Raw genomic sequence first — 19,764 nt, 5'->3', positions numbered from 1 at the left:
GCGACCGACTGTGTGGAGTTTGCACATTCTCCCCGTGTCTGCGTGGGTTTCCTCCGGGTGCTCCGGTTTCCTCCCACACTCCAAAAATGTGCAGGTTAGGTGAATTGGCCACGCTAAATTGCCTGTAGTGTTAGGTGCAGGGGTAAATGTCGGGGAATGGGTCTGGGTGGGTGCGCTTCGGCGGGTCGGTGTGGACTTGTTGGGCCGAAGGGCCTGTTTCCACACTGTAAGTAATCTAATCTAATCTAAAAAAAAAAATCTAATTTAAAAGGCATCTGGATGGGGATATGAATAGGAGGGGTACAGATGAACATAGGCCAAATGCTGGCAAATGGGTCACTAGATTCATTTAAGATATGGACTGAAGGGTTTGTTTCAGGCTCTACAACTCTATAACTATGTCTACATAGTTGAAACCAATTTCACAAAGTGAGGAATAGGTCATTCACCCCTTACAGCCTGTCCTGAGCTGTGGCCTAACTGCACATATTCCAGTGCAAGTTTCAGAAAGATTTCAGCAGCTCTTTTAAAAAATTGAAATGCGTTTAGACTTCAATGATGTTTCTGAATATATCATTTTAGCTATTCTCAATTTTAAAGATAAGAGTTTCGAGTGAACACAGCCCACACCTCCCAGTGCAGCCAGTAACCTTTACAATGCTGATGAAACGATGCAGTACCTGGACTCCTTAAACATTTACAATTTCTAACGATACTAGCTACTCATTCACTGCTCCACCTGATACACGACATTAGAAACTTGGTGCAGGAGGCTGGAAGAAATGAGCAGCTTTAAAACAAAAAACCATCTGGAGCTCAAAGCTTTCAATGAGAGTCTGAGCCCAGCACTAAGTTCAGGTAACCTTTATTGTGACCCAACTTTGTTACAGCTTCAGATCTCCCCCAGCAAAAAGATGTAGAGAAAGTAGCTGCTTTTTAAATAGCTCAAGGTCAAAGCGCACACACTCCCCCGCCCCCCCACCCCACCTCACTTTCTTTACTATCGGTCAGCACAGAGTTGTCCCTTTTTCATTGGATCCTTGGTACAGCCTTAACCCGTGGGGCCGGGAACGGGGGCAGTGTGGAGTGAAACAGACTGCTGTGGGTCTGGAGTCACGTGTAGGCCAAACCAGATAAAGGATGCAGCTGGGACGACTGAGTTAATCCTTTCCCACAACGGCAGTGCCCTTCCCTAAAAAGGGCGTGAATCAGATTGGGGTTTTCTCTCCCCTTCCCCCCCACCCACAGAAAATGGTTTCATCGTTAGATTCTGACCGTATTCCAATTCCGCCATCTGCCGCAGTGGTATTCAAACCCAACAGATCCCAGAACTGGGTTAATAGTCCAGTCGATAACGGCACTCGGCAGTTGCTTTGTCAGTCCCCCTGCGATGGCACGTGAAGTCGCTGGTGGCTCCGGAGGTGGGAGGAGCGGGTGAAAGCCTTCCCACACTCAGGGCAGCTGAAGGGCCTCTCCCCTGTGTGGACTCGCCGGTGGGTCAGCAGAGAGGAGGAATCGCTGAAGGCCTTCCCACACTCGGAACATTTGAAGGGCTTCTCCCCCGTGTGGACCCGCTCGTGCCTCAGCAGGGAGTAGGAATAGCTGAAGGCCTTCCCGCAATCAGGACAGCTGAAGGGCCTCTCCCCTGTGTGGACCTGCTGGTGGGTCAACAAATTGGAGGAACGGCTGAAGGCCTTTCCGCACTCGGGGCAGCTGAAGGGGGGTCTCCCCCGTGTGGACCCGCTGGTGCCTCAGCAGGGTGGAGGAATCGCTGAAGGCCTTCCCACACTCGGGACAGCTGAAGGGCCTCTCCCCCGTATGGACTCGCCGGTGGGTCAGTAGGGAGGATGAATCGCTGAAGGCCTTCCCACACTCGGGACAGCTGAAAGGCCTCTCCCCCGTGTGGATCCGCTGGTGCCGAAGCAGGGTAGAGACCTGGGTAAAGCCCTTCCCGCACTTGGGACAGGAGAACGGCCTCTCCCCGGTGTGGATGCGCCGATGAATCTCCAGGTCAGACGGAGTACGGAAGCCTTTCCCACAGTTACCACACTTCCACGGTTTCTCCATGTCCAAAGCTTCAGCCACAAGCAAACGCATGTCCTGCCCCTCACTGCTGTGAGTTCCTCTTTCCAGGGCGTATAACTGTTTCAGGCTCCACTCTAGTACGCAGCAACAGTAGGGTCTCTCATCCAGTCCCACTGATAATGAAAATGTACTGAAATAGGAACTAAAAAGCTTTGCTCCTTCTCACAGAATTGTAATCAAAAATCGTGGCTGTCCCAGTCGATTGAGTGACTGTCAGATATTGACGTGAAAGCGAGGACCGCAGATGGGGGAGAGTCAGTGTTGAAAAGTGCGGCGCTGGAAAAGCACAGTAGGTCAGGCAGCATCCGAGGAGCAGAAGAGTCAACATTTCAGGCATAAGGCCTTCATCTGTTCATTTTGAAACTTTTGTCTTCAGATCTTCAAATACTCTGGAAAAAGAGATTACAAAAGTCATCACTGTCAGTGCAGGGTAGAAATTCAGAACAAGCTATTCTACTTTCTGTGGAGCATTCTTTTTTGTTATTCCACAAAATTGAAAGCAACATCCTTCTCTCCCTCTCCCCCTCTCTGTTCTCACTCCGCTCTAAGTAATTCTCCCGAAGGTGCTGATTCAGGATCAGAACAGCAAAAACGTCAAGATTTACATATTGGATAACTCCACCTGAAAGTTAATATCTTTCACAACATTGGGATACTACTGAGAGTGAGCAGGTCTGATGTTGGGAAGCAAAACAAAATGTGTCAATTCAGGATGAATCGGGAATGCAGCTTGAGGAATAACCAGACACGTCAAGGTATTAACACAGACACCAGAGAGAAACTGAACAGAAGAGACGTGGCAAACGTTAGCAGAAAGCCAGAGTCATTAAGATATACCGCACAGTAACAGACCTTTTGGTCCAATTCGACGATGCTGACCAGATATTGTAAATCAATTTAGTCCCATTTGCCAGCACTTGGCCCATACCCCTTGGCCAATCCACCCTACGTTGCACATCCCTGGACACTATGTGTAAGTTAGCATGGCTAACCCACACAAACCTGCACCTCCTTGGGCATGATGGGTACTTTAACATGTGCAATCCACCCTCACCTGCACATCCCTGGGCACTATGCATAATTTAGCATGGTCAATCCACGCTAACCTGGGTAAAGGTTAAAAATCACACAAACCCGGGTTATAGTCCAACAGGTTTATTTGGAAGGACCCGTTCAGAGCACTGCTCCTTCATCAGGTGGTTGTGGAGAATAAGACCATAAGGCACAGAATTTATGGAACGACATTTGTGGCCTGCCACTGAAATGATATATCGGTCAAATCTGGATTGTTAAGTCTTTCATCTTTTAGAATGGATTGCAGGTATCATTAATATGTAAATCCCAGAACTTCCTGTAAGGCACCCTCTCAAGATAACATAAGGCTTTACAACAAAAGGTGGCAGCTCAGCTCAGACAATGCATTAAAGGTATGAGGTCAGAGTTTGCCTGTATCTCAGTCGTGAGTCAGACTGGTTTTATTTTCAAAGCCGGAATTTATAAAATATTATCTGGATTGACTGCCTGCATGAACTGCCGAGTCTCATCCACCAGCTGAAATGACTGGATAGGGAGGGTTTGATCCCCACAGGGCAATGAATTCCCACTTTCCACCAAAATCCCAAATGTCCACACTCACTCAGTTGCTCTCTCACAAATCAAATATTTCATTGTAATTTCTTCTGCTCCCAGTAAGGGCAAAAAATCTTTGAAAGTTGCTCTGAAAGTCCAGTCTTCACAACCAGATTCCTGCTTTCACCGAAGCCAATTAGTCATACAGCACGGAAACAGACCCTTTGGTCAAACTCGTCTGTGCCAAACAGATATCCAAAATTAATCTGGTCCCATTTGCCAGCATGTGGCTCTTATGGTTCTATACCATTCCTATTCATGTACCCAGCCAGATGCATTTAAAAGATAATTGTACCAGCCTCACCACTTCCTCTGGCAGCTCGTTCCATACATCCACAACCCTCTGCGTGAAAAAGTTGCCCCTCAGGGCCCTTTTAAATCATTCCCCTCTCACCTCAAACATATGCCCTCTAGTTTTGGACTCTCCTACCTTGGGGAAAAGACCTTGGATATTCACCCTATCCATGCTCGTTATAAACCTCTATAAGGCTGCCCCTCAGCCTCCGATGCTCCAGCGAAAATATCCTGGATCTACTCAACCTTTCCCTGTGGTCCAAACCCTCCAAGTCTAGCAACATCCTCGCAAATCTTTTCCGACCCCTCTCAAAGTTTCACAAGTTCTTTCCGAAAGCAGGGAGACCAGAACTGGACGCACTATTCCAAAAGTCACCTTACCAATGTACAGCCACAACATGATCTCCCAATGCCTATACTCAATATGCTGACCAATAAAGGAAAGCATACCAAACACATTCTTCACTATCCTGTCTACCTGCGACTCCACTTTCAAGGAGCTATGACCCTGCACTCCAAGGTCTCTTTGTTCAGCAACACTCCCCTTCACTGTGCCAGTCCTGCCTGGATTGCTTGACCAAAATGCAAAACCTCATTTCTCTAAATTAAACTCCATCTGCCACTCCTTGGCCCATTGGTCCATCCGATCAATTCTAATTTATAGTGAATTCTGCTTCCTCTCATTCTCGAGAAGCTGAAAATCTCCATCCCACACACTGTCCCTCCCTTCTCACTTTGTAGAACCTAATCCCTGCTGTATCTCATCCTGAAGGGTCTGGTTCATGCTGTTTAACAGGCCCACACTCAGGGGAGATCTAATTGAAACATTCAGAATACTGAACGGCCTGGACAGAGTGGACGTTGGGAAGATCTTTCCATTGGGAGGAGAGACTCGGGCTCGAGGCACAGTCTTAGAGTAAAGGGAAGACCCTTTACATTGGAGGTAAGGAGAAACGTCTTCAGCCAGAGAGTAATGAATCTATGGAATTAACTGCCACAGAAGGCTGTGGAGGCCAGGTCACTGAGGATATGTAAGACTGAGATAGATAGGTTCTTGAGTATCAAGGGGATCGAGGGTTACGGGGAAAAAGCAGGAGAACGCGGATAAGAAACTTAACAGCCACAATTGAATGGTATGAGCAAACCCAATGGGCTGAATGGCCTAATTGCTGTTCCTATATCTGATGGTCTCTTGCTGTCCTGGACACAAACTGTATGAATCCAAGTAAGATTCTGTTAATCCATTTTTTAAGATTAGAATCAGTCTAACCGTTGTGGTACAGACAGCCTCACACAGGGAAACTCACACCTTCAATACGTTATCTGGGACAACATGATACCAATTGGGAATGTAACTTTTAAAAAAGGTTTTGCTATTTACATATGAAAGAACTAAAACCAACATGGTTATTCTAAAAGAGGAGAGACTTAACAACAATCCAGGTCTTTTTCAATATATAATTTCAGTTACATCCCACTGTAAACTTTTGCTATAAATTCAGTGTCTTACAATGGTATTCTTCACAACCACCCGATGAAGGAGCAGCAATCTGAAAGCTAGTGCTTCCAAATAAACCTGTTGGACCATAATCCTGTGTTTTTGATTTTTAACTTTGGACACAGAGCGTGAGAATTGGGAGCAGGAGTTGGTCATTTGGTCTTTGGAGCCTGAACCAGCATTGAACAGACCATAACTGGATATGAATCTTCCTACATCTCGGTGGATAGGCTGGGACTTTCTTCACTGGAGCACAGGAGGTTGAGAAGTGACCTTATAGAGGTTTATAAAATCATGAGAAGTATACATGAGGTGAATGGCAGGTGTCATTTCCCTCAGGTGGGGGTTGAAAAGACTTGAGGCAGCTTTTTTTTTTTTAAATACAGTAGTTCACGTGTGGAATGAATGTCCAGAGGAAGTGATGTTACTTTCAAAAGACATTTGGTTAATTACATGAATAGGAAAGGTTCGGAGGGATATGGGCCAAACACAGGTAGGTGGGACTAGATTAGTTTGTGAATATATTCAACGTGGTCTAGTTGGACTGAATGGTCTGTTTTTTTTGCTGTATGACTGTAACTGTTCTGTACTTGTCTTAAAAACATTTTCTTGCTTTCTCCCATAAACATCCACTTTATTGTTGCTCAAAACTCAGATGAACTCAGCCTTGAATATATTCAATGACCACTAACTGCAGGAAGGCATCCACAATTCTGAACACAATTCCTCTTGCTAATATACCACTTGCCTTGCTGATTGCTTGCTGCACCTGTCTGACAACTGGCAGTGACTGGTGTAGAAAGACACTGAGCCCCCTTTCTACATCCACATATCATTCCCTATTCCCTTGTGCCTGAAACATCGACTGTCCTGCCCCTCAGATGCTGTCTGACCTGCTGTGCTTTTCCAGCGCCACACTTACTGACTCTAATCACCAGTATCTGCAGATCTCACTTTCTCCACATCTCAGTATATCACCATTTAAATAATACACTTCCTTTCTGCTCTTTTTCACAACTTCACATTGTTGTACTCTTTTTCTCATGTTTTCCAATTGTGGTCTTCTCTACATTGGGGAGACTGAGCATAAACTTGGGAACGGTTTGCTGAGCATCGCAGGCAGGTCCACAGAGGTTGACTGGACCTCCCAGTCACTACCTACTTTAATTCCCCTTCCCCCTCCCTTTCTGAAAAGATTATCTTAGGCCTTCTCCATTACCACAATGAACCAAACAGCAAATTGGAGGAACAACACCTCATCTTCCGCCTGGGCAGCCTATAGCCTAGAGGACTCAACATTGAGTTCTCCAGTCTCAAATAACCTCACTTCCCATTCTCCCCCCCCCCCCCCCCCCCCCCCAAACGACTCCCTTCTCAGCTCCTCCCCCTCATCACTCATGAACCAGATTTATTCCTCCCATTCACCAACCAGGTCAGACCTTTCACCTATCCCCAATTCACCACCCTGCCCCAAGGACACTCTTTATCTGCACCTATCCCCAATCCTGAAGAAGGGTTACACCTGAAACATCGATTTCTCCACCTCCTGATGCGACCTGGCTTGTTCTTCCAGCCTCCTGCATGTCTATTTTGCCAATTGCGACACAGACGTGGAGCAACGTTTCTAGAGTCTGTCCACCCCGATTCACTGCCTTTCCTTTCAGTTGCTGCAAGTCAACAACTGAAGCCCTGAATGAAAAAAAAAGAAATGGAAAAGGTGGTGAGAGAAGAGAGTGCCGTACTCACAGATGTTGGACAGAGGAAGGAGATTGCAGTCTGGGGTGAAGCTCAATCTTCATTCAGAGAAACAGGAGCAGGAGCAGCAGCTTCAGAAACTCAGGGTCCAACTTCCGCATTCAGACAATGGGGTGGCTCTGATTGGCAGGAGGACTAGACTCCTTCTGGTCCTCCTGTACTCCCTATTGGTCAATCAAAAGAAGATCGCGCGCCTTTTTGTGCGGACTGCGATGATCATACCCAGTGTTTTTGCTGACACCCGGCGAGCATGCGCATGGCGTTGCTGACACCGGCAAACACGCGCTGTATGCTCTATCGGATGCTGGTGTTCCTGACAGATTTTAAGTGTCCAAATGCCAATAGGAAAAAAAAGGGGTCGAGCCACAATACGTTTTCCCCGTGGTTCGACATTTTATTGCTTTTGCATTTTGTCTCGCTGCTCAACCTTTGTACGTCTTTTACCCTTGTTGAGAGAGTCTGACTGTGAGCTGACTGTGGGCAGCGCTTTAACCAGTCACACAGACTGAAGAAACATTACACTATTCGCAGGAGGGAGTGACTGTACACGTTTCCTGAGTGTGATCACACTTTCAATTGTTCATCGGAAACACAGAGCCAAAAAGTCACCAGAACTGCGGAGAAGTTGTGGAAATGTGGGGACTGAGGGAAGGGATTCCATTCCCTGTGGGCACTGGAGATTCATCAGCTCAGTTGCAGTACGGAGAGGCCGTTCTTCAAAAAATTATTACAACATTATTTCCCATTGACAAAAACACATTCACGCTGCCTGATTACCTTGAACTTATACAAGCGCCCTGTCATAATATCTTTGATAATATCTTTGAACATTTTCCCCATTACATATGTTAAGTTAAATGGTCTGCAGTTTCCTGTTCTCGGTCTCCCTTTTTGAAGAAAGGATTTTTCCAATCTAAAGAAACCATCCCTGAAACTAATGAGGTTTGGAAAATTAAAACCAATACATTAACTATTACGGGGAGAATGCGGGTAAGTAGAGTTGAAATGCCCATCAGCCATGATTGAATGGCAGAGTGGACTCGATGGGCTGAATGGCCTTACTTCCACTCCTATGTCTTATGGTCTTATTTCACTCGCTAATTTCTCTTTAAGAGTCTAGGATGAATTCCTTCAAATACCCGGGACTTATCAGCTCGTAGTTCCAACAGTTTACTCAGTACTAATTCTTGGTGATTGTAATTTTCTTCAGTTCCTCCCTCCCTTTCAATTCCTGATTTACAGCTAGTTCCAGGGTGTTACTTGTATCCTCTCTAGTGAAGTCAGATTCAAACTCTTTTCAATTCATGTGCCATCTCTTTATCCTCCGTTACTGAATCCCCAGACTCATTTTTGTTAACTTTTTTTTAAGAAAAGCTGACAAAACTTTCCACCTGTTTTTATAATTTTTTTAGCTAACTTTCTAACCTTAATTGCCGTGCTACTGCCTGCATTATTTCTGATATTTTGCCACAGCTCCCAACTCTAGCATCAACTTGTCTGCATATTTTATTGAACTGACCTTGATTACGTAATGCAAAACACACATGGGCAAATCTTTCCTCTCCAGAAAGTCTTAGTACTTAACATGATAAAATTCACTTTGAAATATTGTTCATCCAAATTTTACCAAGCACATACTACAGATTCAACATCCCACAATGACACCCAGTTTTGTTATGATCTTTAATTCTGAAGAGAAATTTGAATACCCAATGATTAACTGGGAGAACTCTTCATTAAGTTTTCACATTTTTAAACAAATAAAAATTACCAATTAATTGGAGTCTTGATAGTTTATTCACTTTCTGGGAATAGTCCAAGGGATGCAACATCTCTCTAGGATTCACTTGAATCCTTCTCAGGATTCCAAGTATTCCTGGTAATTGTATGTGGGAAAAGATCTGCCAGGAGAAAGTGAGGTCTGCAGATGCTGGAGATCAAAGTTGAAACTTTATTGCTGGAACAGCACAGCAGGTCAGATTCCTGAAGAAGGGCCTGTGCCCGAAACGTCGAATCTCCTGTTCCCTGGATGCTGCCTGACCTGCTGTGCTGTTCCAGCAATAAAGTTTCAACAAAAGATCTGCCACCCTGGCAACCCACAATAGGCCCACAAAAGCAAAATTGGCCAAACTGTACCAAAACACCCAGAATGTCTTAGCAGGGACCAAGCAGGCTGACAAGTGAAACTAGACAGCACTTGCAGACAAGGGAATACCTGTACAGCTCAAGTACCCACTAACAATGACAGAGTACCACAGCTATCACAAGGTCCTGAGGGCAGTTTCACAACACAGCAATACCAAAGCCACACAAAGAACAGGTCAGACAGAGAGGCACCAGCAAGAGCATTGCTCCCAGGACAGGACAATGGAAGCACCTCACCGCTTCAGAGGAGACATTAGCACCTACCTGCGAAGACGAATGGAAGCTCCTGATCCATCGATACTGTCAGAATGTTGCTTTGTGTAGAGAATTAGGACATTCCTCTGATAACTGTTTTGCGATTAGCATCATTGTAACTAGATTACTCCATTTCCAGCAGCAACATTTCACTGCCACCCAGAGAATTGGCTATGAGGTTGCTTTACTATCCAAAGCCATCATGTCCCTACAATGTGCCCCTGCCCTAAACCCCACCACCCTGCTTCCACTCACTCTGACCACTATTACGGATGAACACAACTGTTTAGACCTTGTCCAGCAGGTCGTTGCCCCATGCCCTGACCTCTCTGAAACACCTCTAGACAACTCTGACCTCATATTCTACACATATGGCTCATCCTTCAGGCCCTCAGACCACTGCACACTGGCAGGATGTGCCCTCTGCACTCCTTTCATAGTTCTAGAGTCAGCTGCACTGCCAAATGGCACATCTGCACAAGCTGCAGAGCTGTTTGCACTCACTAGGGCTTGTGTCATTGCTAAAGGACACACAGCAAACATTTATCCTGACTCCAGATATGCCTTCGGAGTCATCCACGATTTTGGCACATTCTGGAAACAGAGAGGCTTCATCACGTCAGCAGGGAGGCCACTACAACACGCTACGCTGATTTCTAATCTCCTGGAAGCAGCCCTGTTACCCTCAGCCCCAGCAATTATCAAATCCCGTACCCATACCTCAGCCACTGACCCGGTCACCCTCGGGAATGCCTCAGCTGACACAGCAGCCCGGAAGTTGCACTGCACCCCACCATCTACATCCTGAAGGCTTCCATATTCCCTGACCCCATGGAGGCTGTGCAAGCTACCCAAGAAACTGCTCCACAGCAGGAAAAGGACAGTTGGGCCTGCACTGGGGCCACACAATCTCCTTCCCTCAACCTGCTAATACACCCTGATGGCCACATCATTTGCCCAAGTGCCCACCTACACACACTGGCCCTAGCAGCCCACAGCATTGGCCATACAGGCAAGAGGGGCATGATACACACTGTAACGCAGTCCTGGTATGGACCAGGATTCACTGCCGCTGCCCAAGTCCTGCTGTCACAGTGCCTCATCTGCCTGCAGAACAATGCAGGGAAGCCAGTTGTCAAGTACCTGCCAGTTCCTGAGGGGCCTTTCAGCCTCTTACAGATTGACTTCACACACAAATACAGGGTTACAAGTACATCCTGGTCATCAGAGACATGTTCTCCGAATGGATGGAAGCATTTCCCACAAGAAAGGATGATACATGTATGGTAGTAAAATGCTCCTCAAGGATGTCATCCCCAGATTTGGAGTTCCCAGTAGCATAACGACGGAGAGGGGGACTCACTCACGGCTTAGCTCGTGACCGGCATTAGCGAGGCACAAGGGATACCACAGCGACACCCCATCCCCAACCAATCCGTTGTCAGACATGGTTGAGCGGATGAATGGCATCCTGAAGACCACACTGACTGAAACCACCCAGAAAACAGGACTGACGTGGTCAGACACCTTGCCACTTGCCCTCTATGCTACACATACGCAGCCAAACTGAACAGCTGTGCTCACCCCTTTTCAAGTACTTATGGGGCAGCCTATGCCCACTGCCACCAGACCCCTGACACTCACCACAGACACAGCCCTGCTTCTGACACAAGAGGCCCCACTAGAGTATGTCCAGGCCCTTAGCAGGAGCATTAGTGCTCACACAACCAGGTCAGGGCTGCATTGCCCACACCCCAATCATTGCCCATTCATCTGTTCTGACCTGGGGACTATGTCATGATCAAATCACTAGAAAAAGATTCTCTCTCCCCCCTCGGTGGAAAGGTCTGTACCTGATCCTGATGACAATCCGGACTGCTGTGAAACCGGAAGGATGGCCCGAATGGACACATACCACCCGCTGCAAGAGGGCTCCACAACCTCTGAACAGGGACCACACAGAGGAAGGCACCACTCCAAACACAGAGGATGAATCCAGCTGCTCGCGGCAGCCATCACCATCTGATCTGTCTGACCATCACACTGTGGCTTGCTGGTAAACAGGCCCAAGGGGCAGCACATTTCATAATCCACTGTGATTTGCAGGCCAACACCTTCCTCAAAATGGCTCATGGGTATGCGATTTAATCAAACCCGCTGCTGGGTCTGCACTAGGTCCCTGTCCACTCTCACGGAGGGTATTTCCTTAGCCTCAATCCCCTTAAATATCTCTGTCATGGTGGAATGGTGCCTGGAACCAGACAGGTCCCCTGAAGTTACCACACTCAAAATACCACCATCAATGACTAAATATGGGGGCAACAGTCCAGTCCGCTGGAGGTCTGCAGGTTACCACCTGGAAAAATATAAAGGGTGCTTTTACCCGGCCTACAACCTCTCCCATGAGCCCCCAGCCCTGACCATTGCTGACACTAACACACACGGGCCACCTGCAGGTTCCATCTGTTTGAAACACACACAGCCATCTGGATGGGAGGCTGACTAGAGCCGGTGCACTGACTCCCTGCTCCTAACTCCCGCAGCACGCCGATCCACTGCAGAAGGCAGCATTTTAAACCGACAGGTCCTCAACAAGATCACCCAGAATACCACCTTCCTCACCAGCTGGACAGGGACCCAGACACTCCATCTCCAGACCGACAATGGCACCTATTTTATCTGTGGCCACAAAGCCTACTGCTGTCCTGGACTGGGAGCTACAATGTTGGGTATGCGGTACCATTAATTTATCACTCCCAGTCCCCTCCCTTCCCAAAGCCCATGCCAGGCAGCAGACGACCCCTCGCTGCCATTGAAGCAGCTCTCTACCTGATGTCACCCCACTCTGCAACCTTACAGTTACAGGTAGAAGCCCACAAACTCGCTGTCACAGTACAGGAGGTGGCAAACTCCACAGCAGACGTATTCGCCCAGCTGAATGTGGAGGCTGTTGCCATCTGTACTGTGACTCTGCAGAACAGGATGGCCCTGGACTACCTGCTCGCTGTGAAAGAGGGCACGCGCAGAGCCTGACTGCAGGGACTGATAGCCCTCATCACTATCATTGCCAGGCTTAGAGTGCTAGCCATGGCTATCCGACTGTGCTGTTCACGCCTACGTACAATTCTGTTACCCTCTGTCCCCCTCACCACTCAGCTAGCACAGATCCACTGGGAGAACATCCCTGCCCCTAAAATAGCCTCTCCTGGACCAGACTCGGACACAGAGAGCTATCTGTCTGATACCAAGACCCCCACCCGACAATTCCCCTGGCTCCGGCTACATTGCCCCTTCTCGTCCCTCCCCTGAGCAAAACAAAAAGAAAAGGGAGGGGAAATTGTGGAAAAAGATCTGCCACTCTGCCAACCCACAATAGGCCCACAAAAGCAAAATTGGCCAAACTGTACCTAAAACACCCAGAATGCCCATGCAGGCTCGCAAGCCAAACCAGACAGCACACACGGACAAAGGAATGCACTTCAACCTCACTAACAATGACAGAGCACCACAGGTATCTCAAAGCCCCAAGGACAGTTTCACAACCCAACAATACCAAAGCCACACAAAGAGCAGGTCAGACAGAGAGGCACCAGCAAGGACTTGCTTCCAGAACAAGAAATGGAAGCACCTCACCACTTCAGAGGAGAAGTTAACACCTACCTGTGAAGAGGAATGGAACCATCGATAGTCAGGATGTTACACTGTGTGAAGGAACAGGACATTCATCCAATAACTGTTTCCAATTAGCATCCTTGTAACGAGATTACTCCATTTCCAGATACATTGTATATTCCCCATTTCTTAATCAGCCTTATCGTACAGCATTATTATAAAAACTGGTCTCATCCTCAGCTCTTAGAAGAGAAATTCTGATCTACCTGTACAGACTGTCAATTCTGTGTCAGTCTAGTCAGTTTCTCTTCCAGTGACATTGCTTGTAATAAAGTGTTTGTCAATTTCACTTTGTGATCTCTAACTTATTGGGCAAATTTCTCCGACATGCTATAACAGGGCAAAAAAAACTGTACTCAGTACTCTGAAAGTGGTCTTACCAACATGATGTCCCAACTCCTATACACAACGCTGTGAACAATGAAGGCAAGTGTAATGAACGCCTCTTAACCACCCTGTCTACCAATGATGCAACTTTCATAGAACAATGTACCTGAAACCCACCGTGTCTCTGTTCTACAACGCAACCCAGGGCCCTATCATTAACTATACAAATCCTGCCCTTCCTTGTTATAGCAAAATGAAACCCCTCGCTTTTATTCATACCTCTCATACACATGCTCTCTCTGAGACACTCACACCCTCTCACAGGCTTCTCCTCCATCACACTCACGCTTCAAGCATGCACACACGCAAACAGACACACGCACTCATGCACACACACTCTCTCATGCATGCACAGGTCTATGGGGTGAATTTGCATTTGCAGATATATTCAATTTTGATCAAAAAGCACACAACCTGCAGGCAGTTGATACATGTAATATTTGTAAATTCCTACTTTGGAAATAGAACCAGTCTGATTCAAGATTGGGATACAGACAGACTCAAACCTCACACATTTCATTATTGTCTGAACTGAGATGAAACCTATTTATATAAAACCTTAAGTCATCTCGAGAATCTGACTTCAAAGACTTTCTGGGATTACACATTAATGAACTAAAACTTGCAATCTATTCTAAAAGACAAAAGACTTCACAACAATCTAGGTTTGTTCAATATATCCGATCAGTTGCACTATACTGTGATCTTTTGCTATAAATTCTGTCTTATGATCCTGCTCCACAGCTTCCTAATGAAGGAGCAACGCTCCGAAAGCTAGTGGTTCCAAATAAACCACTATAACCTGATGTGTGATTTTTTAACTTGATCCAACCCAGTCCATCTCTGGCTCCTCCACATCATTTCTCGTGAAGGCAGCCCACCCCTCCCGGTGCTGCCAGTAAACTTTACAATGCTGATGAAACGATGCAGTACCTGTACTCCTTAAAAATTTACAATTTCTAATATTACTAGCTACTCATTCACTGCTCCATCTGATTCACGACATTAGAAACTTAGTGCAGGAGGCTGGAAGAAATGAGCAGCTTTAAAACAAAAATCCTCTTGGACCTCAAAGCTTTCAATGAGAGTCTGAGCCAGCAGTAAGTTCAGGTAACCTTTATCAAGACCCAACTTTACTACAGCTTCAGATTCCCCCAGCAAAAAGGTGTAGAAAAAGTAGCTTTTTTTTAAAAAACAGTTCATGGTCAAAGAGTACACAGTCTCCCCACCCCCCACTTTCTTTACTATTAGTCAGCACCAAGTTGTCCCTTTGTAATTGGATCCTTGGTACAGCCTTAACCCGTAGGAAGTATTGCCTCACTCAGCAATTTCAACCCAGACCCTGTATCCAAGTGAGTTTCTCCCTGTTCATTTCTGCAGGTGGGGGAGTCAACCACACTGCTCTGGGTCTGGAGTCACATGTAGACCACCCGGGTAAAGGATGCAGCTGGGACAACTGAGTGAATCCTTTCCTGCAAAGGCAGTTTCCTTTCCTAAAAAGGGCATGAGTGATTCAGATGGGGGATCTCACGCCCCCGCCCCCAAAAATGGTTTCATCGTTAGATTCCGAACTCCAGACTTCTGACCGAATTCCAATTCCGCCATCTGCCACGACGGGATTCAAACCCAGGGGTCCAGTCGATAATGGGACTCTGCCATTGCTCCTTCGATCCCCCTGCCATGGCACGTGAACTCGCTGGTGCCTCTGCAGGTGGGAAGAGCGGGTGAATCCCTTCCCACACTGAGAGCAGGTGAATGGCCACTCCCCAGTGTGGACCCGCTGGTGGGCCAGCAGGGTGGAGGCCTGTGTAAAGCCCTTCCCACACTCAGGGCAACTGAAGGGTCTCTCCCCAGTGTGGACCCGCTGGTGCTTCAGTCTGTCGGATGAATTGCTGAAGGCTTTCCCGCACTCGGGGCAAGTGAAGGGCCTCTCCCCGGTGTGGACCCGCCGGTGGGTCAGCAAGGTGGAGGCATGGGTAAAGCCCTTCCCGCATTTGGGGCAGCTGAAGGGTCTCTCCCCAGTGTGGACCCGCTGGTGCTTCAGTCTGTCGGAGGAATTACTGAAGGCCTTCCCGCACTCGGGGCAGCTATAGGGCCTCTCCCCCGTGTGGACCCGCTGGTGCCTCAGCAGGGCGGAGGAATTGCTAAATACCTTCCCACACTCAGGGCAGCTGAAGGGCCTCTCCCCAGTGTGGCCCCGCTGATGCCTCAGCAGGGCTGAGGAATTGCTGAAGGCCTTCCTGCACTCGGTGCAAAGGAACGGCCTCTCCCCGGTGTGGACCTGCCGGTGGGTCAGCAGACTGGAGGCCTGGGTAAAGCCCTTCCTGCATTCGGGACAGCTGAAGGGTCTCTCCCCCGTGTGGACTCGTTGGTGCTTCAGCAGGTCAGAGGAATTGCTGAAGGCCTTCCCACACTCTGTGCAGGGGAACGGCCTCTCCCCGGTGTGAGTGCGCCAATGAGTCTCCAGGGCAGATGGGAAATGGAAACTTTTCCCACAGTCACCACACTTACATGGTTTCTCTACAGGGTGGGATCCCTCAGGTTTTTCCATGGCCAAAACTACGCACAAAAATGTGTAGAGCCCCTCCCTGCCATGAATCCCTCTTTCCAGGCTGTATAACTATTTCTGGCTCCACACTCAGTGCACTGCAACAGTACGGTCTCTCATCCAGTCCCACTGATTCTGAAAACATACAGAAACAGGAACCAAAAAGCTTTGCTCCTTCTCACAGAATCACAGTTGAAAATTGTTGCGTTCCCAATGGATTGAGTGACTGTCCGACATTGACATCAAAGTGAGGACTGCAGACACTGGACACTCAGTGTCGAAAAGTCAGGCAGCATCCGAGGAGCAGGAGAGTCGATGTTTCAAGCATAAGCCCTTCATCTGTTGATTTTGAAACTTCCAAATTCAGATCTTCAAATAATCTGTAAAAAGAGATTACAAAAATCATCACTGTCAGTGCAGAGTAGAAATTCAGAACAAGCAACTCTACTTTCTGCAAAACGTTTTTTTCTTTTGTTACTCCACAAAATTGAAAGCATCATCCCACTCTCTCTCTCTCTCTCTCTCTCTCTCCCCCCCTCTGTTCTCACTCTGCGCTAATTCTCCTGAAGGTGCTGATTCAGGATCTTACAGGGGCAGAAAAGCAAAAATGTCAAGTCTGACATCTCTCTGAATTTTGGATAACTCCACCTGAAAGTTGATATCTTTCCCAATATTGGAATACTGCTGAGACTGAACAGGTCTGATTTTGGGAAACAAATACTGTGTCAATTCAGGGTGAACCTGCAATGCAGCTTCTTGACGAATAATGAGACATGAAATGGTTAACATCCCCAGGAAGGGGGAGAAAAGGAGACATCAAGGTATTGACACCGACACCAGAGAGAAAGTTAACATGCCGATCAGGTATCCAGAAACAATCTAGGCCCGTTTGCCAGCACTTGGCCCATTTTCCTTTAACCCCTTCCTATTCATATACCCATCCGGATACCTTTTCAATGTTGTGATTGCACCAGCCTCCACCATTTCCTCTGGCAGCTCATTCCTTACACACACCGCCTTCTGAATGAAAACGTTGCCCCTTACGTCCCTTTTAAACCTTCCCTTCCCCACCCCACCTGCCCACCATGAACCTATTACCCTTACATTCTGGAGTATCCCATCTCAAGGAAAAGACCTTGACTGTTTACCCCATCCATGCCCCTCATGATTTTATCAACTTCAGCCTCCAGCGCGCAAGGGGAAACAGCCCCAGTCTGTTTGGCCTCTCCCTATCACTCAAACCCTCCAACCCTGGCAACATCCTTGTAAATCTTTTCTGAACCCTTTCAAGTTTCACAACATCCTTCTGATAGGAGGGAGACCAGAACTGCACACAACCTTCCAAAAGTGGCTATGGTTCTGCTGAACAATGGCAATTTAATTCCAAAATATTAATTTCTTCATGAGAAGGGAATAATTGGCAATGTAGCTGTAAGAGGCCTCTTGCGGAAGAGTGAAGAACTGAGTGAGAGAACTTTCCATTAAAATGGAGAGGAAAAGAGTGATTCTGAGACTGGGGGCTTAAATCTAAAGCAAGGAAATTACAATGGCAGCGGCACAAACAGGCCACAACAAATGAAGGAACATTTTTGAAAGAAATGACAAACATTTAAAGAGCACCTGGAGGAACTGCAACAGTTGTCCATTTCTGTCTGAAAAAATAAAACACAGAAGGTGACACAGCCACGGCTAACAAGGGACATGATGGATAGGACTAGATCCAAAGGAGTGGCGTACAAATTGGCTCAAAATAAAGTAGCAGATCTGAAGACTGGGAGCAGTTCAGGTTTCAACAAAAGGATTGGTCAAAAGGGGAAAATGGGGTATGTGAAGAGGAAAATAAAATTAGAGAAAACAATAACAATGAGAACAGGCAAAGTTCTCATGTGGAACAAAGAGATGGCAGACCAATTAACCACATATGTTGCTTCTATCAAAACACAGGTAACATCCCATGTTGGGGAACACATGGTCCAATGAGAGCAGAACTGAAGGAAATGAGCAGTTGTGGGGAAGTGGTGTTGGGGAAACTGATGGGATTAAAAGTTTACAAATCCCTGTGCTGGTAACCCACACCCCAAACTATGGTCTGAGGTCATGCAATTGGAAAATCTTGGGCTGATCTTAGCAGAACTGTTTAATGGTAAGGTCCTATGGAGTGTTACTGAACAAAGTGACCTTGGAGTGCAGGTTCATCGCTCCTTGAAAGTAGAGTCATAGATAGATAGGATAGTGAAGAAGGTGTTTGGTATGCTTTCCTTCATCGGTCAGAGTATTGAGTACAGGAGTTGGGAGGTCATGTTGCAGCTGTACAGGACATTGGTTAGATCACTTTTGGAATACTGTATGCAATTCTGGTCTCCTTCCTATCAGAAGGATGTATGAACCTTGAAAGGATTCAGAAAAGATTTACAAAGATGATGCCAGGGTTGAGAGATTTGAGCTATAGGGAGAAGTTAAACATGCTGGCGGTTTTCCGTGGAGAGTCGGACGCTGAGGGGTGACCTTATAAAGGTTTATAAAATGATGAGATGCACGGATAGAATAAATAGACAAAGTCTTCTTGCTGGATTGGGGTAGTTGATAACTCTAGAACATAGGTTTCGGGTGAGAGGGGAAAGATTTAAAGGAGATGTAAGCGGCAATTTTTCATGCAGAGTGGTAAGTGTATGGAATGAGCTGCTGGAGGAAGTGGAGGAGGCTAGTGCAATTGCAACATTTAAAAGGCATCTGGATGGGTATGTGAACAGGAAGGGTTCGGAGGGATATGGGCTGGGTGCTGGCTCAAGTTATCCCTCCTCCTGCATTGAATTTCAAATCCATCTTCATCATGTCTTTCCTCCACTCCTGGCGTTCTCTTTTCTCCTGTCTACAAACTGAAAATAACATCAACACATCAATGCTCTCCTGGTCACTGCAGTCTTGGAAGTACCCAGTTTCTGTTCCAGCTCCACAAATGATCAGATTCATTCACCTCAAATTCACAGTCCGCCTTCGTGTCATTCTAGATGTCTCTCTCCCTCCCACTCCCTTTTTCCTGTTTTAAGGCCACACAAACCAAGCTCAGGGCCAGGTCTCTCAGAGTGAAATGAGGAAATTCTAGTTGAATGACACCAACTGTCACTTCTCTCCCGGAAATGACAGCTAATGGTGCCCTCACCAAGATGGCCGCCCGCGCTCCCCGCCCCAAGTCAACATGCACCTTATCCTTACAAAGATGGCGCCCTGTTACCCGGGCAACACGAGAGCTCCTTCGGTGGTGAAGTGGGCCTGGGGAGGTTTTATTCGCGGCCTCAGGCCTCCCCATCGGAGTTTATAAACTCCCCAGTCTCCCTCCTCCCGCGGTTCCCAATCCTACCCTGTCTCACTGTCTCCTCTCCCCGGGATGTTTCTGAAACCTGGTCCTGTTCTGAAGGAGGATCACCGGACCCGAAATGCCTCCTCGATTTCTCTGGACAGGCGCTGCCGGACCTGCTCAGCTTTTCCAGCGGCTCCT

The 19,764-nt window shown here is 47.2% G+C and overlaps 2 protein-coding genes and 1 pseudogene across 3 annotated transcripts in view; 1 reads left to right on the top strand and 2 right to left on the bottom strand.

Moving 5' to 3' along the window:
* Positions 1-19,695, bottom strand: part of LOC148144778 (uncharacterized) — a 33,685-nt gene extending 13,990 nt beyond the window's left edge. Inside the window, exon 1 of the mRNA XM_087975110.1 lies at positions 19,627-19,695. The gene's annotated coding sequence lies outside the window, so the exon portion shown is untranslated. The remainder of the gene's footprint in view (positions 1-19,626) is intronic.
* LOC148144770 (uncharacterized) overlaps positions 1-19,764 on the top strand; it is a 392,813-nt gene that overhangs the window by 95,263 nt on the left and 277,786 nt on the right. The gene's annotated exons all lie outside the window — the stretch shown is intronic.
* On the bottom strand, positions 1,032-19,761 carry LOC148144777 (uncharacterized; annotated as a pseudogene). The gene is made up of 3 exons (XR_015751620.1): positions 19,627-19,761; positions 15,414-16,648; positions 1,032-2,004 (listed from the first exon to the last, which is right to left on the bottom strand). The product of XR_015751620.1 is annotated as an uncharacterized LOC148144777 (transcript).

The sequence above is a fragment of the Chiloscyllium plagiosum genome, unplaced genomic scaffold (genome assembly GCF_037043375.1).
Source record: "Chiloscyllium plagiosum isolate Xiang-an unplaced genomic scaffold, Cpla_swu_hap1 HiC_scaffold_27, whole genome shotgun sequence".
Taxonomy (NCBI): domain Eukaryota; kingdom Metazoa; phylum Chordata; class Chondrichthyes; order Orectolobiformes; family Hemiscylliidae; genus Chiloscyllium; species Chiloscyllium plagiosum.
This window is presented reverse-complemented; position numbering and strand designations above follow the sequence as displayed.